We start from the raw sequence: 11444 nt of genomic DNA, 5'->3' as shown, positions 1-11444 counted from the left end.
ATCTAGCTAGCATTGACTCAAGGTCAACTTTCTTTTCGGGTAGTGGTTGCTCCTTTTGATAAAAACCTCCGCCTGTTTGCCTAAAATTTTCTTCTTTCTGCTTTTTGTATTCTTCGTATGACAACCACTCTTTCTTTGGATTTCTCCAATATTCATCACATTTATCTCCACTCGAGTCGCAAACTTGCACTTTCTTATTCCCATCCTTATCCAAGTGGCAATCCTTTGTTAAGTGTGGACCATTACATTTCTCACAACCAACTCTAATAGCATGTATGAATTGGTCCATCTTTGTTATCCTTCGGTCCATAGTGTTTAGCATAGTTAGAACATCATCCATATCTTCAGAAGTGCTACCCCCAATTCCTTTTGCTCCATCATGTCTAGGATTATGATATTCACGCGAATGCATGGAAAACTCTTCAATTAATTCCTTGATTTCTGTTGTATTTTTCTTAGTTAGCGGTCCTTGAGAATCAAGGAGTTGCCTTGTCATGACATTAACCCCATCGTAAAAGATTGATACTTCTTGTTGCTCATTCAAATCATTTTGGGGGCAATTTCTTATCAATCCTTTGTAGCGTTCCCATGCTTCGTAAAGTGACTCACCCAGTTGTTACTTGAAATTTGCTATGGCTTTCATGAGTTTAGCAACTTTTGAAGGTGGGCAAAAGTGTTCTAAAAATTTCTCATGCATTTGCGCCCAAGTAGTAATTGCACCGGGTGGTTGTGCTTTCAACCAATCTTTAGCAGCCCCCTTGAAAGTGTCTGTTAGCATTCTAAGTAAAATTGTAGTGCGTGGAACATTTGGGAGGTTGAAGTAATCAACAATGTCATTGATTTCATCAAGGTGTTTGTAAGCATCCTCATGATCTTTCCTGGAAAATGGAACTTCCTTAAGCGTGGACAAAATGTGTCCCTTAAGCTCGAATGTTGCTGCAGCTGCAATTGCGGGCTGCACTAGATCGGGACCGGTGTCCTCTCGGATTCTCTTCTTGTATGCCTCCATAGACATATTTTCAATGTTTTCCATCTCGTTTTTCAGCTCGTCTTCGGGTTCACTTTTGTCACACCCCAAAACCGGAACGACGGAAACGTTCTGGGGTGGAGGACGTCATGTACAATATCACAACAAAACATAATAGTAAAGAAGCAACAACATCCATTGCATTAATAGAATAATTTTTATACAAGCGTGTTCTGTATAGTATGTAAGACACCAAAATGAATGATCAAAATAAAAGATGAGTCTTGTATGTGCTCCATCTTCTCAAAAGCTGCATGGGTATACCTGTCTTACTGGTTCCCTGAGAATACAAGTTATTTTGAAAGAGAGTATCAGCATAAAATGCTGGTAAGTTGATAAGTATTTAGTGTCATTTCATGTATAAAATGTTTGTAACAACGTAGTGTAAATGTTCATAATTGTTTGTAAATGTTTGTAAATAGTTGAACACTCTAGAAAATCCTATATTTTCTACTGAAATGTAGTCTTCTACCAAGACCCGACTGTTTGTATGTTTGCTCTTTTGTAAATATAAGAGTTTTCCCTAATAAAACTATCATTATGAAAAATATAGTTTACTTAAATGTGTATGTGACAGAATCACAAAGTAAATGTCATAGGAAAATAATGTTTTTCCTCAGCAGTGACACTGCTGGTCATAAAGTGATGAAATACAGACTCCAGGTAGTACTAAATGTACAGTACACCTCGAGGAGTCTAAGGTAATAAAAATGTAGACTTCAGGTGGTATTAAATGAACAATACGCCTCGGAGAGTCTATTTTGCCTTTAATTCTTAATTGGTTAATTAAAGGTTTGAATGTGAACTCGTATGTAACCATGGTGATCGACGGTTGAATAACTGATGACCTCCGGTGTCATATGTAGTGAGGTAACATTCTGTCACCCCTTGGCCTTATAGGCTGGGACTATAGCTAGCAGTCGGGGTGTGGGAGTGTCTGTCCCATATAGATCTATACACACAATGCCCGCTCTCCCTCCAGGAGACTCTGGTTACAAGGTGACACCACAATGAAGTCTCGTATCGAGAAGTAGTATGTCACATTCTGATTTACATATTCAAATGTTTGTATAGTATGTCATAGTGTAGTGATGTTTTCTCTGTACTAGTATATAGTATATTCTCTTGTATAGTGTATAGTAGGTTCTCTTGTATAGTATATAGTGTGTTCTCTTGTATGGTATATAGTGTGTATTGACTCATAACTGTATTGACTCTTGTATGTGTCAATGTAATAGTAGTAGTGAGTAGTAAACCCTTAACTATACCTATTATAGTTAAATAGTAATGTTGTTTGTATGCCTAAGTTACACAAAGGTACTGAACTGAAGTGAAAGCTTTTATATCCAACACATATATATATGATATATAACTAAGATTTCAACGACATTCGGACAAATAACAGGATACCCTAAGTCCACAACCAAACAAGGAACAGGAAATAAGGTGAGCTATCAGTCCTAAGTCCTTCAAGTCTTACTTATATAAATATATTAGTGTAGATATGGGTTTGAAAATAATGTAAGTTTAAAAGAGTTTGGGAACAGTTTTTAGCATCTAATAGAGTTTAATAAAAGGTTTTGAAGTGCTTGAAATCCATAAGTTTGATAGCAATTTGAAAGTGATAATAAATCTTTCTGTTTGTTCTAGTTATTAATCACATGTGATTAAAGCAATAACTAGAATGTTTCAATTTGTATCCCCCCCATAAAAGCATTTAAAATCATTTCAAAGGTTGATTAAGGGGTATGAACTCACCTACAGTGAGTAACTCGAATGAAAGATCGCTATAGGATCGTTGGGTGTCAAATGGAGTCTCGAGCACAAACGAATCCTATTTAACATATAATTACACATATATGAATACATTAATGTATATAACCACTAATGGCGATAGGGACATGCCTTAAGGACATAAAAACACTTAGAATTAAGTGTTACCAACTCATATGGTTGCACATAAGAGGTGTATGGCCCTATATTGGAGTGTAAGGCCACAAAAGCATGGGTTTTGTGTGTGTGCGGCCAGAGTGTGCGGCCAAGCCTGTGTGCGGCCGTACACTCACTATGAAGTGTGTCAAAAACGTTTTTCCAAGCCTTAGGAATGTTCTAGTGAAGCTGCTTTGACCATTTCTTAGCCGGAATGGAAGTTTGTTGCTATTTTGGACCCTTAAAAGGGTGTGTGCGGTTGCACATGGCGTGTGCAGCCAGGTGTGTGCGGCCAGGCCTGTGTGCGGCCGTACACTCCCATACAAATGTGTCTAAATCGATTTTCCAAGGCTTTGTGATGATCCTAAGAAGGTGTTTTGGTCGATGCTATGCTTGGATGAGTGTTTAAGCCCATTTTAGGACCAAAAGATGTGTGTGCGGTCACACATGATGTGTGTGCGGCCGTACACACATGAAGATCATCTAGAATGATGATTTCATGGATCAAACTCGAGGAAAAGGCTTTCTAATGTGTTGTAGTAACGATCTAAGGATGTTTACTTACTTGTATTGTCGATTGGAGAAGAAAACTTGAAGAACTTTTGAGAGAAAATGTTCCAACTTTGAAGGAGTGTGAAAAGGGGTGTAAGGTTGACTTAGGGTCCTTTATATAGGCTAGAGTGTGAGGCTGGGAGGGTGTGCGGTCGGCTGTGTGCGGCTGGCTGGCCGCACACACCTTGCTGGGTGTGTTTGGCCCGATTTTTGTGATGCTACACACATTCTCACCCTTTCTAAGACTCATATCTAGGTTATACTAAGCCTCAAGCACTCATATAGACCCAAAACTTCATTATAAAATAGCAAAACGAGGCTAACTTTGATAAAATGAAGGATGTATATGTTAGAAATTTCGGGTTGTCACATCATCCCCCCGTTAGAGGGAATTTCATCCCGAAATTAGAGTTTAAGCGACTAAGTTATTACAAATAACTAAGTAAAAAGATGAGGATATTTATGTTTCATTTGATCCTCGCGCTCCCAAGTAAATTCCGGTCCTCGCTTGGCGTTCCAGCGAACCTTCACGATCGGGATACGGCTTTGCTTGGTTCGCTTGACCTCTCGGTCCATGATCTCTACAGGTTCTTCCACGAAGTTGAGGCTCTTGTTGATCTCGATTTCGTCGAGTGGAATTACAAGAGTCTCATCGGATAGGCACTTTTTAAAGTTCGAGACGTGGAAAATAGGATGTACGTTACTAAGCTCGTGGGGTAGGTTGAGTTTGTAAGCTACAGGGCCGATTCTAGCGAGAATCTCGAAAGGCCCTATGTATCTTGGATTTAGCTTTCCACGCTTTCCGAAGCGTATCAAGCCCTTCCAGGGTGAGACTTTCAACAAGACTCGGTCTCCCACCTGGAATTCCAAAGGTTTCCTTCGTTTGTCTGCGTAGCTTTTCTGTCGGTCTCTAGAGGCTTTCAATCGTTCACGAATCTGAACGATCTTCTCTTTCGTTTCCCGAATGATCTCCGGACCCGTGAGAGTGCTGTCAGGAACTCGTCCTTTAGCTAACTGAGTGTCACCCACCTCAGCCCAGCACAGAGGGGATCTGCACTTCCGGCCGTAGAGAGCTTCAAATGGAGCAGCCTTTATGCTCGTGTGATAGCTGTTGTTGTAGGAAAATTCGACGAGGGGTAAATGAGTATCCCACGCCTTTCCAAAGTCAATCACACAGGCTCGCAACATATCTTCTAAGGTTTGGATAGTTCTCTCACTTTGTCTGTCGGTTTGTGGATGGTAGGCTGTACTCATGTCCAGCCTCGTTCCTAAGGAGCTTTGTAGTGACTGCGAGAACCTCGAAGTGAATCTACTATCTCTATCGGAGATAATAGATATAGGAACACCATGCAGTCGTACTATCTCCCGAATGTATGTTCTTGTGAGCTTCTCCATCTTGTCAGTTTCTTTGATGGGCAGGAAGTGTGTGGACTTGGTCAATCTGTCGACGATGACCCAAATGGTATCAAGTCCACCCGTTGTCTTGGGCAACTTGGTTATGAAGTCCATAGTGATCCGCTCCCACTTCCATTCAGGTATCTCTGGTTGCTGGAGTAGACCTGATGGTTTCTGGTATTCGACCTTGACCTTGGCGCAAGTAAGGCATTTACTTACGAAGGTAGCGATCTCCGCTTTCATGTTAGGCCACCAGTATAACTTTTTAAGATCCAGATACATCTTATCTGAACCTGGGTGGACGGAGTAACGAGTGTTGTGCGCTTCCTTCATGACTAAGTCTCTGAAGCCACCGTGTCTCGGTGTCCAGATCCAGTCCATGGATGGTAGGCTGTACTCATGTCCAGCGGTTTGGATAGTTCTCTCACTTTGCCCGTCGGTCTGTGGATGGTAGGCTATACTCATGTCCAGCCTCGTTCCTAAGGAGATTTGTAATGACTGCCAGAATCTAAAAGTGAATCTACTATCTCTATTGGAGATAATAGACATAGGAACACCATGTAGTCGCACGATCTCCCTAATGTAGGTTCTCGTGAGCTTCTCCATTTTGTCTGTTTCCTTGATAGACAGGAAGTGTGCGGACTTGGTCAATCTGTCGACGATGACCCATATGGTATCAAGTCCACCCGTTGTCTTGGGTAGCTTGGTTATGAAGTCCATAGTGATCCGCTCCCACTTCCATTCAGGTATTTCTGGTTGCTGAAGTAAACCTGACGGTTTCTGGTATTCGACCTTAACCTTTGCGCAAGTAAGGCATTTACTCACAAAGGTAGCAATCTCTGCTTTCATGTTAGGCCACCAGTATGACTTTTTAAGATCCAGATACATCTTATCTGAACCCGGGTGGACGGAATATCGGGTGTTGTGTGCTTCCTTCATGACCAAGTCTCTGAAGCCACCATGTCGCGGTGTCCAGATCTGGTCCATGAGATATAAGGCTCCGTCACCCTTGACTTCCAAGTTCTTACCCATTCCACGCAGGGATTCTCCCGCCACATTTTCAGGTTTTAAGGCTTCGAGCTGAGCCTCCTTAATTTGTGCGGATAGATGCGAATGGATAGTCATCGTTAATGACTTGACTCTTCGACCAGAATATTCTTTCCGACTTAGGGTGTCCGCTACCACGTTGGCCTTACCCGGATGATAACGAATTTCGCATTCGTAGTCATTGAGTAGCTCGACCCACCGTCGTTGTCTCATGTTGAGCTCCTTCTGGTTGAATATGTGTTGCAGGCTCTTGTGGTCTGTAAAGATAGTGCTCTTCGTACCATACAGATAGTGTCTCCAGATCTTTAGGGCAAACACAACTGCTCCTAATTCGAGGTCGTGAGTGGTGTAGTTGACCTCGTGTGTCTTCAGTTGTCTTGAGGCATAGGCGATGACCTTACCTCGTTGCATCAGAACACAGCCGAGCCCTTGATTTGACGCATCGAAATAGACCACGAAGTCTTCCGTCCCTTCGGGGAGGGACAGTATCGGTGCGGTGCATAAGGCTCGTTTTAGTGTTTGGAATGCTTTCTCCTGCTTCTCTTCCCAGTTAAAGGCCACGCCTTTCTGGGTTAATGTCGTAAGGGGTTTCGCAATTCGAGAGAAGTTCTGTATGAATCTGCGGTAGTAGCCAGCGAGGTCTAGAAATTGACGAATTTCTATAGGCGTCTTCGGTGCTGACCAGTTCTCAATAGCTTTAATTTTGGATGGGTCCACATGGATTCCTTCTTTGCTAACCACGTGTCCTAAGAATTCGACTCTTCGGATCCAAAATTCGCATTTAGAGAACTTCGCATAGAGTTTCTCTGATCGTAAGGTTCCTAGGACTTGTCGAAGATGATCGCTATGTTCCTCCTCACTTCGAGAGTAGATAAGTATATCATCGATGAAGACGATGACGAACTGGTCCAAGTAAGGACGGCATACTCTATTCATCAAGTCCATGAACACTGCGGGGGCGTTGGTCAATCCGAATGGCATCACTACGAACTGGTAGTGTCCGTAACGAGTTCGGAAGGCTGTCTTCAGAACATCCTCCTCAAGCACTCGTAACTGGTGATACCCGGATCTCAGATCAATCTTTGAAAAGTAACTCGCCCCTTGCAGCTGGTAGAATAAATCGTCTATGCGAGGTAGAGGGTAACGATTCTTGACTGTAAGCTTGTTGAGTTCCCTATAGTCGATGCACATACGGAATGATCCGTCTTTCTTCTTGACGAACAAGACCGGAGCTCCCCAGGGTGAGAAGCTTGGTCTTATAAAGCCCTTGCTGATCAGTTCGTTAAGTTGACCTGACAGTTCTTGCATCTCTGCAGGCGCAAGGCGATAGGGCGATTTGGCTACGGGGTTAGCCCCTGGAACTAAGTCGATCCTGAATTCGACTTGACGTTGGGGAGGTAAACCCGGTAGTTCTTCTGGAAAGACGTCGGGGAAGTCGCGTACTACGGGGAGGTCTTTTAGGTCTTTTTTTTCTGGTTCACATCGACCACGTGTGCAAGGAATGCGCGATATTCCTTACGCAAGTACTTCTGGGCTTGAATACTTGAGATGATACGAAGGCTCGTACTGGGTTTGTCTCCGTAGATTAACAAGGTTTCGTTATTCGGTAGGTTTAGGCGGACAACTTTCTCGAAACACAGGATATCGGCGCGATAAAGACTCAACCAGTCCATGCCTACAATGACGTCGAAACTCTTGATAGCCACGGGTATGAGGTCGATTGGGAATGAATGATTATCTAGTGTGAGGGTACATCCTATGTAAATCTCGTTAGAATCTTCTGTCTTTCCGTTAGCCATTTCTACGACGAAGGTTACTTTTAGTGCTTGCGGTGCTTGATTGAGTAAGTGTTTAAATTTTTGGTTTACGAAGCTCCTCTCTGCCCCACAATCAAATAAGACACATGCATAAGAGTTATCGAGAAGGAACGTACCCGTGACTACTGTGGGGTCTGCCACGGCTTCATTATGGCCAATAGCAAGTAGTCTTCCTGCTCCTCCCGCATTCCCAACTTTAGGGCAGTTTCTCTTGAAGTGCCTTGTCTCGCCACACCCATAGCAGGTCTGGCTGACTCCTGCACCGGGGACTTGGGTGTTAGGTTTGGGAGGCGCTCTGCAAAACCGGGCGGTATGGCCCTTTCGGTCGCAATTAGTGCAGTGCATTTCCCGGCAGGGACCGTTATGATGGAAATTGCACTTGGTGCACTTGGGTAGGCTCCCTGCATATGGTTTGGCTGGTACAGGGGCAACAGGAGTCGTGGAAGCATGGACAGCCACCGTCTGTTGTTTCTTGGAAGAGGGTTGAGTTGATTTACCCTTCTTTCGGTCCCAACGTTTCCTTTGTTGTCGGCCGCGTTGGTTGGTGCTGAGGTGGCAGTTGTGGTTGTTGTTGTAGAAGAAGGGACCTCGTGGTCGATGAGCCTTTGGGCCAATTCCTTGGCACTATCAAAGGTCGCAAGTTTCGATGCTAGGACATTCCCTCAATATGGGGGTACCAAACCCCAGATGTATCTCTCGACTTTCTTGCTTTTGTGGGGACCAGGTTAGGACATAGAGTCACCAGGTCACAGAACCTGGCTGTATAAGCCGCTATGTCGGAACCCTTCATCTTAAGGTTCCATAGTTCCTCTTCGAGCTTTTGAATTTCGCCCCTCGGGCAGTACTCCCTTGTCATCAGGTCTTTCAGTGTATCCCAGCCCATGACGTTAGCTGCTACCAGTGAGAGTGATTTGACATGGCCATTCCACCATGTCAGGGCCCTTTCGGTGAAGGTGCAAGCAGCGAACTTTATCTTGCTTCCTTCAGGGCATGAGCACATCTCGAAGATTGCTTCTGTTCTCTCGATCGATTGGGACAGCGCAATGATCCCTCCGGTTCCGTTGAAGTACGTTGGTTTGCAGCTGATGAAATCTTTATAGGTACACTCCAGTGCACGTGGATGGATTTCACCATGGCTAGAGTTGGTGCCAGTCCCCGTTCCACTAACACCACCAGAATTTACTTGAGCCGTGGCTGCGGTCACAACTGCCTGAAACATCACCGCATCGAACTGCGGAGGGGGTGGTGGTGGTGGAGTTTGATTTGCAGGTCTGCCCCTGGTCGGACGCGGACGAGGCGGCATCTTTTACTGAAAGTTTATAGAGATGATGATAATAGTAAGAATCAATTGTAAGTATGATGAGTGTGTCTCATGGACTAAATCGCCATAGTCCAATTATCACATAGAGGCATAACAATAGAGTAGGGAACACAAAGGTAAAGACTTTCGCATAGATTAGATAACTGCCAATATTACTGGTATTAATGATGTAAAATGAGTTCGGGAAAAATGACCTAACAGTAGGTCTTACATCAAACCATAAGGGAAAATGTTGGCAGCCTAGAACCTAGTTAGAGTACTTTAAAAGATAGGAATGTTTTACAGACAAGTGAAATAGAGACACTGAAAAGAAAGGCCATTCCTTTAAGAAGAGAAAGGATGAGCAGATAATCCCCTACTGGCGACGGGCACCCCTTGGGCGAACCCTTAAGTCAGCCAGTTGGCATTCCATGTCGAGTAGGCGCCGCTCGTACACTCGTTGGCATACGCGATTCTCTATGACTTCAGCCCTAGTCTCAGCTAGTGCCTGAAGTAGAGACTCGCGGTCTCCTCGAGCCCTCTCGTTAGCATCTTCCAGACGGCGGATGTTGACATTACTCATCCTTGCGTTGGCGTCCAGCTCCGCAATTCTGTTAAGGGCGGTTCTACCTTGAATTTCGTTTCGAGCAACCCTGCGGACCAGAATAGGCAGGACTCTGTCCGCTGTGCTTCCTTCGCTCACGTTGTAGAAACCTTGGTCTCCATTGTATGGGATGGGTTGGTCTTGTTCCTGACTCCATGTCTCCAAACTCTCCACCTACAGAGGTGTCGGGCCTTGAAAAGCTGGGCGTTGGTTAGGGTTTGGAGCTACTGGGGGTAGGTTGTTGACCTATGGTTTAGAGTCAGAGCTATCCGAAAAGCCTTCTGCACGGTGATCATCCAAAGGGATTGGGTGATCGTCTTCTGGCTCATCATCGAGCCACCCACCATTTCCTTGGTTGGGATAGTACCGATCGCCGGGAAGATGGAAGCCAGCCATGCTATCTATGCGAGAATAGGGGAAAAGAATAGTTAATAGACGTACTAATGAAGATCCTTGTTAGTTTGTACAAAGTAATTATAGTAACACAAAATACTCCTATAGAATTTTAGGTTTTAGTTCTGTTCTAATGTTCTTGTTGTAGTAGTGTTGGTAAGTTTTTAGGCTTGTTGCAACACCACAATCATTCTTAGGCACATGCTAGTTACTCCTTGGAAAATATAGTTGATCAGGCTATATCCCCCTAGGTTTGACTATATGTCTCTAAGTCTAATTGCATTGTTCAACAATCGTAATACTTTTGTTCTGATCTAGTATGATACTGACCCTGGTATGAATAGATGTATGTATATACTTAGTTAAATATTTTATTATTTAAAAGTATATATTGTTGGTCAGAGTGTTTTAATCCCGTTGCGTTTATAGTTTGTATATCTTTTATGGGTTGATATACTCGATTCACTATAAACAATGCTCTGATACCAATCTGTCACACCCCAAAACCGGAACGGCGGAAACGTTCTAGGGTGGAGGACGTCATGTACAGTATCACAACAAAGCATAATAGTAAACTAGCAACAACATCCATTGCATTAATAGAATAATTTTGATACAAGCGTGTTCTGTATAGTATGTAAGACACCAAAATGAATGATCAAAATAAAAGATGAGTCATGTATGTGCTCCATCTTCTCAAAAGCTGCATGGGTGTACCTGTCTTACTGGTTCCCTGAGAATACAAGTTATTTTGAAAGAGAGTATCAGCATAAAATGCTGATAAGTTCATAAGTATTTAGTGTCATTGCCTGTATAAAATGTTTGTAACAACGTAGTGTAAATGTTCATAATTGTTTGTAAATGTTTGTAAATAGTTGAACACTCTAGAAAATCCTATATTTTCTACTGAAATGTAGTCTTCTACCAAGACCCGACTATTTGTATGTTTGCTCTTTTGTAAATATAAGAGTTTTCCCTAATAAAACTATCATTATGAAAAATATAGTTTACTTAAATGTGTATGTGACAGAATCACAAAGTAAATGTCATAGGAAAATAATGTTTTTCCTCAGCAGTGACACTGCTGATCATAAAGTGATGAAATACAGACTCCAGGTAGTACTAAATGTACAGTACACCTCGGGGAGTCTAAGGTAATAAAAATGTAGACTCCAGGTGGTATTAAATGAACAATACGCCTCAGAGAGTCTATTTTGCCTTTAATTCTTAATTGGTTAATTAAAGGTTTGAATATGAACTCGTATATAACCATGCTGATCGACGGTTGAATAACTGATGACCCTCCGGTGTCATATGTAGTGAGGTAACATTCTGTCACCCTTTGGCCTTATAGGCTGGGACTGTAGCTAGCAGTCGGGG

At 43.1% G+C, this 11444-nt stretch overlaps 1 non-coding gene across 1 annotated transcript; it reads left to right on the top strand.

Annotated features, from left to right (window-relative positions):
* Positions 1-542: 542 nt before the first annotated feature.
* LOC145167979 (small nucleolar RNA R71) lies at positions 543-649 on the top strand. The gene has a single exon (XR_013741576.1). It is a non-coding gene; the product is annotated as a small nucleolar RNA R71 (small nucleolar RNA).
* The last annotated feature ends 10795 nt before the right edge of the window (positions 650-11444 follow it).

The sequence above is a fragment of the Lactuca virosa genome, chromosome 3 (assembly GCF_052849685.1).
Source record: "Lactuca virosa cultivar CGN04683 chromosome 3, Lactuca_virosa_CGN04683_v6, whole genome shotgun sequence".
Classification (NCBI taxonomy): domain Eukaryota; kingdom Viridiplantae; phylum Streptophyta; class Magnoliopsida; order Asterales; family Asteraceae; genus Lactuca; species Lactuca virosa.
This window is presented reverse-complemented; position numbering and strand designations above follow the sequence as displayed.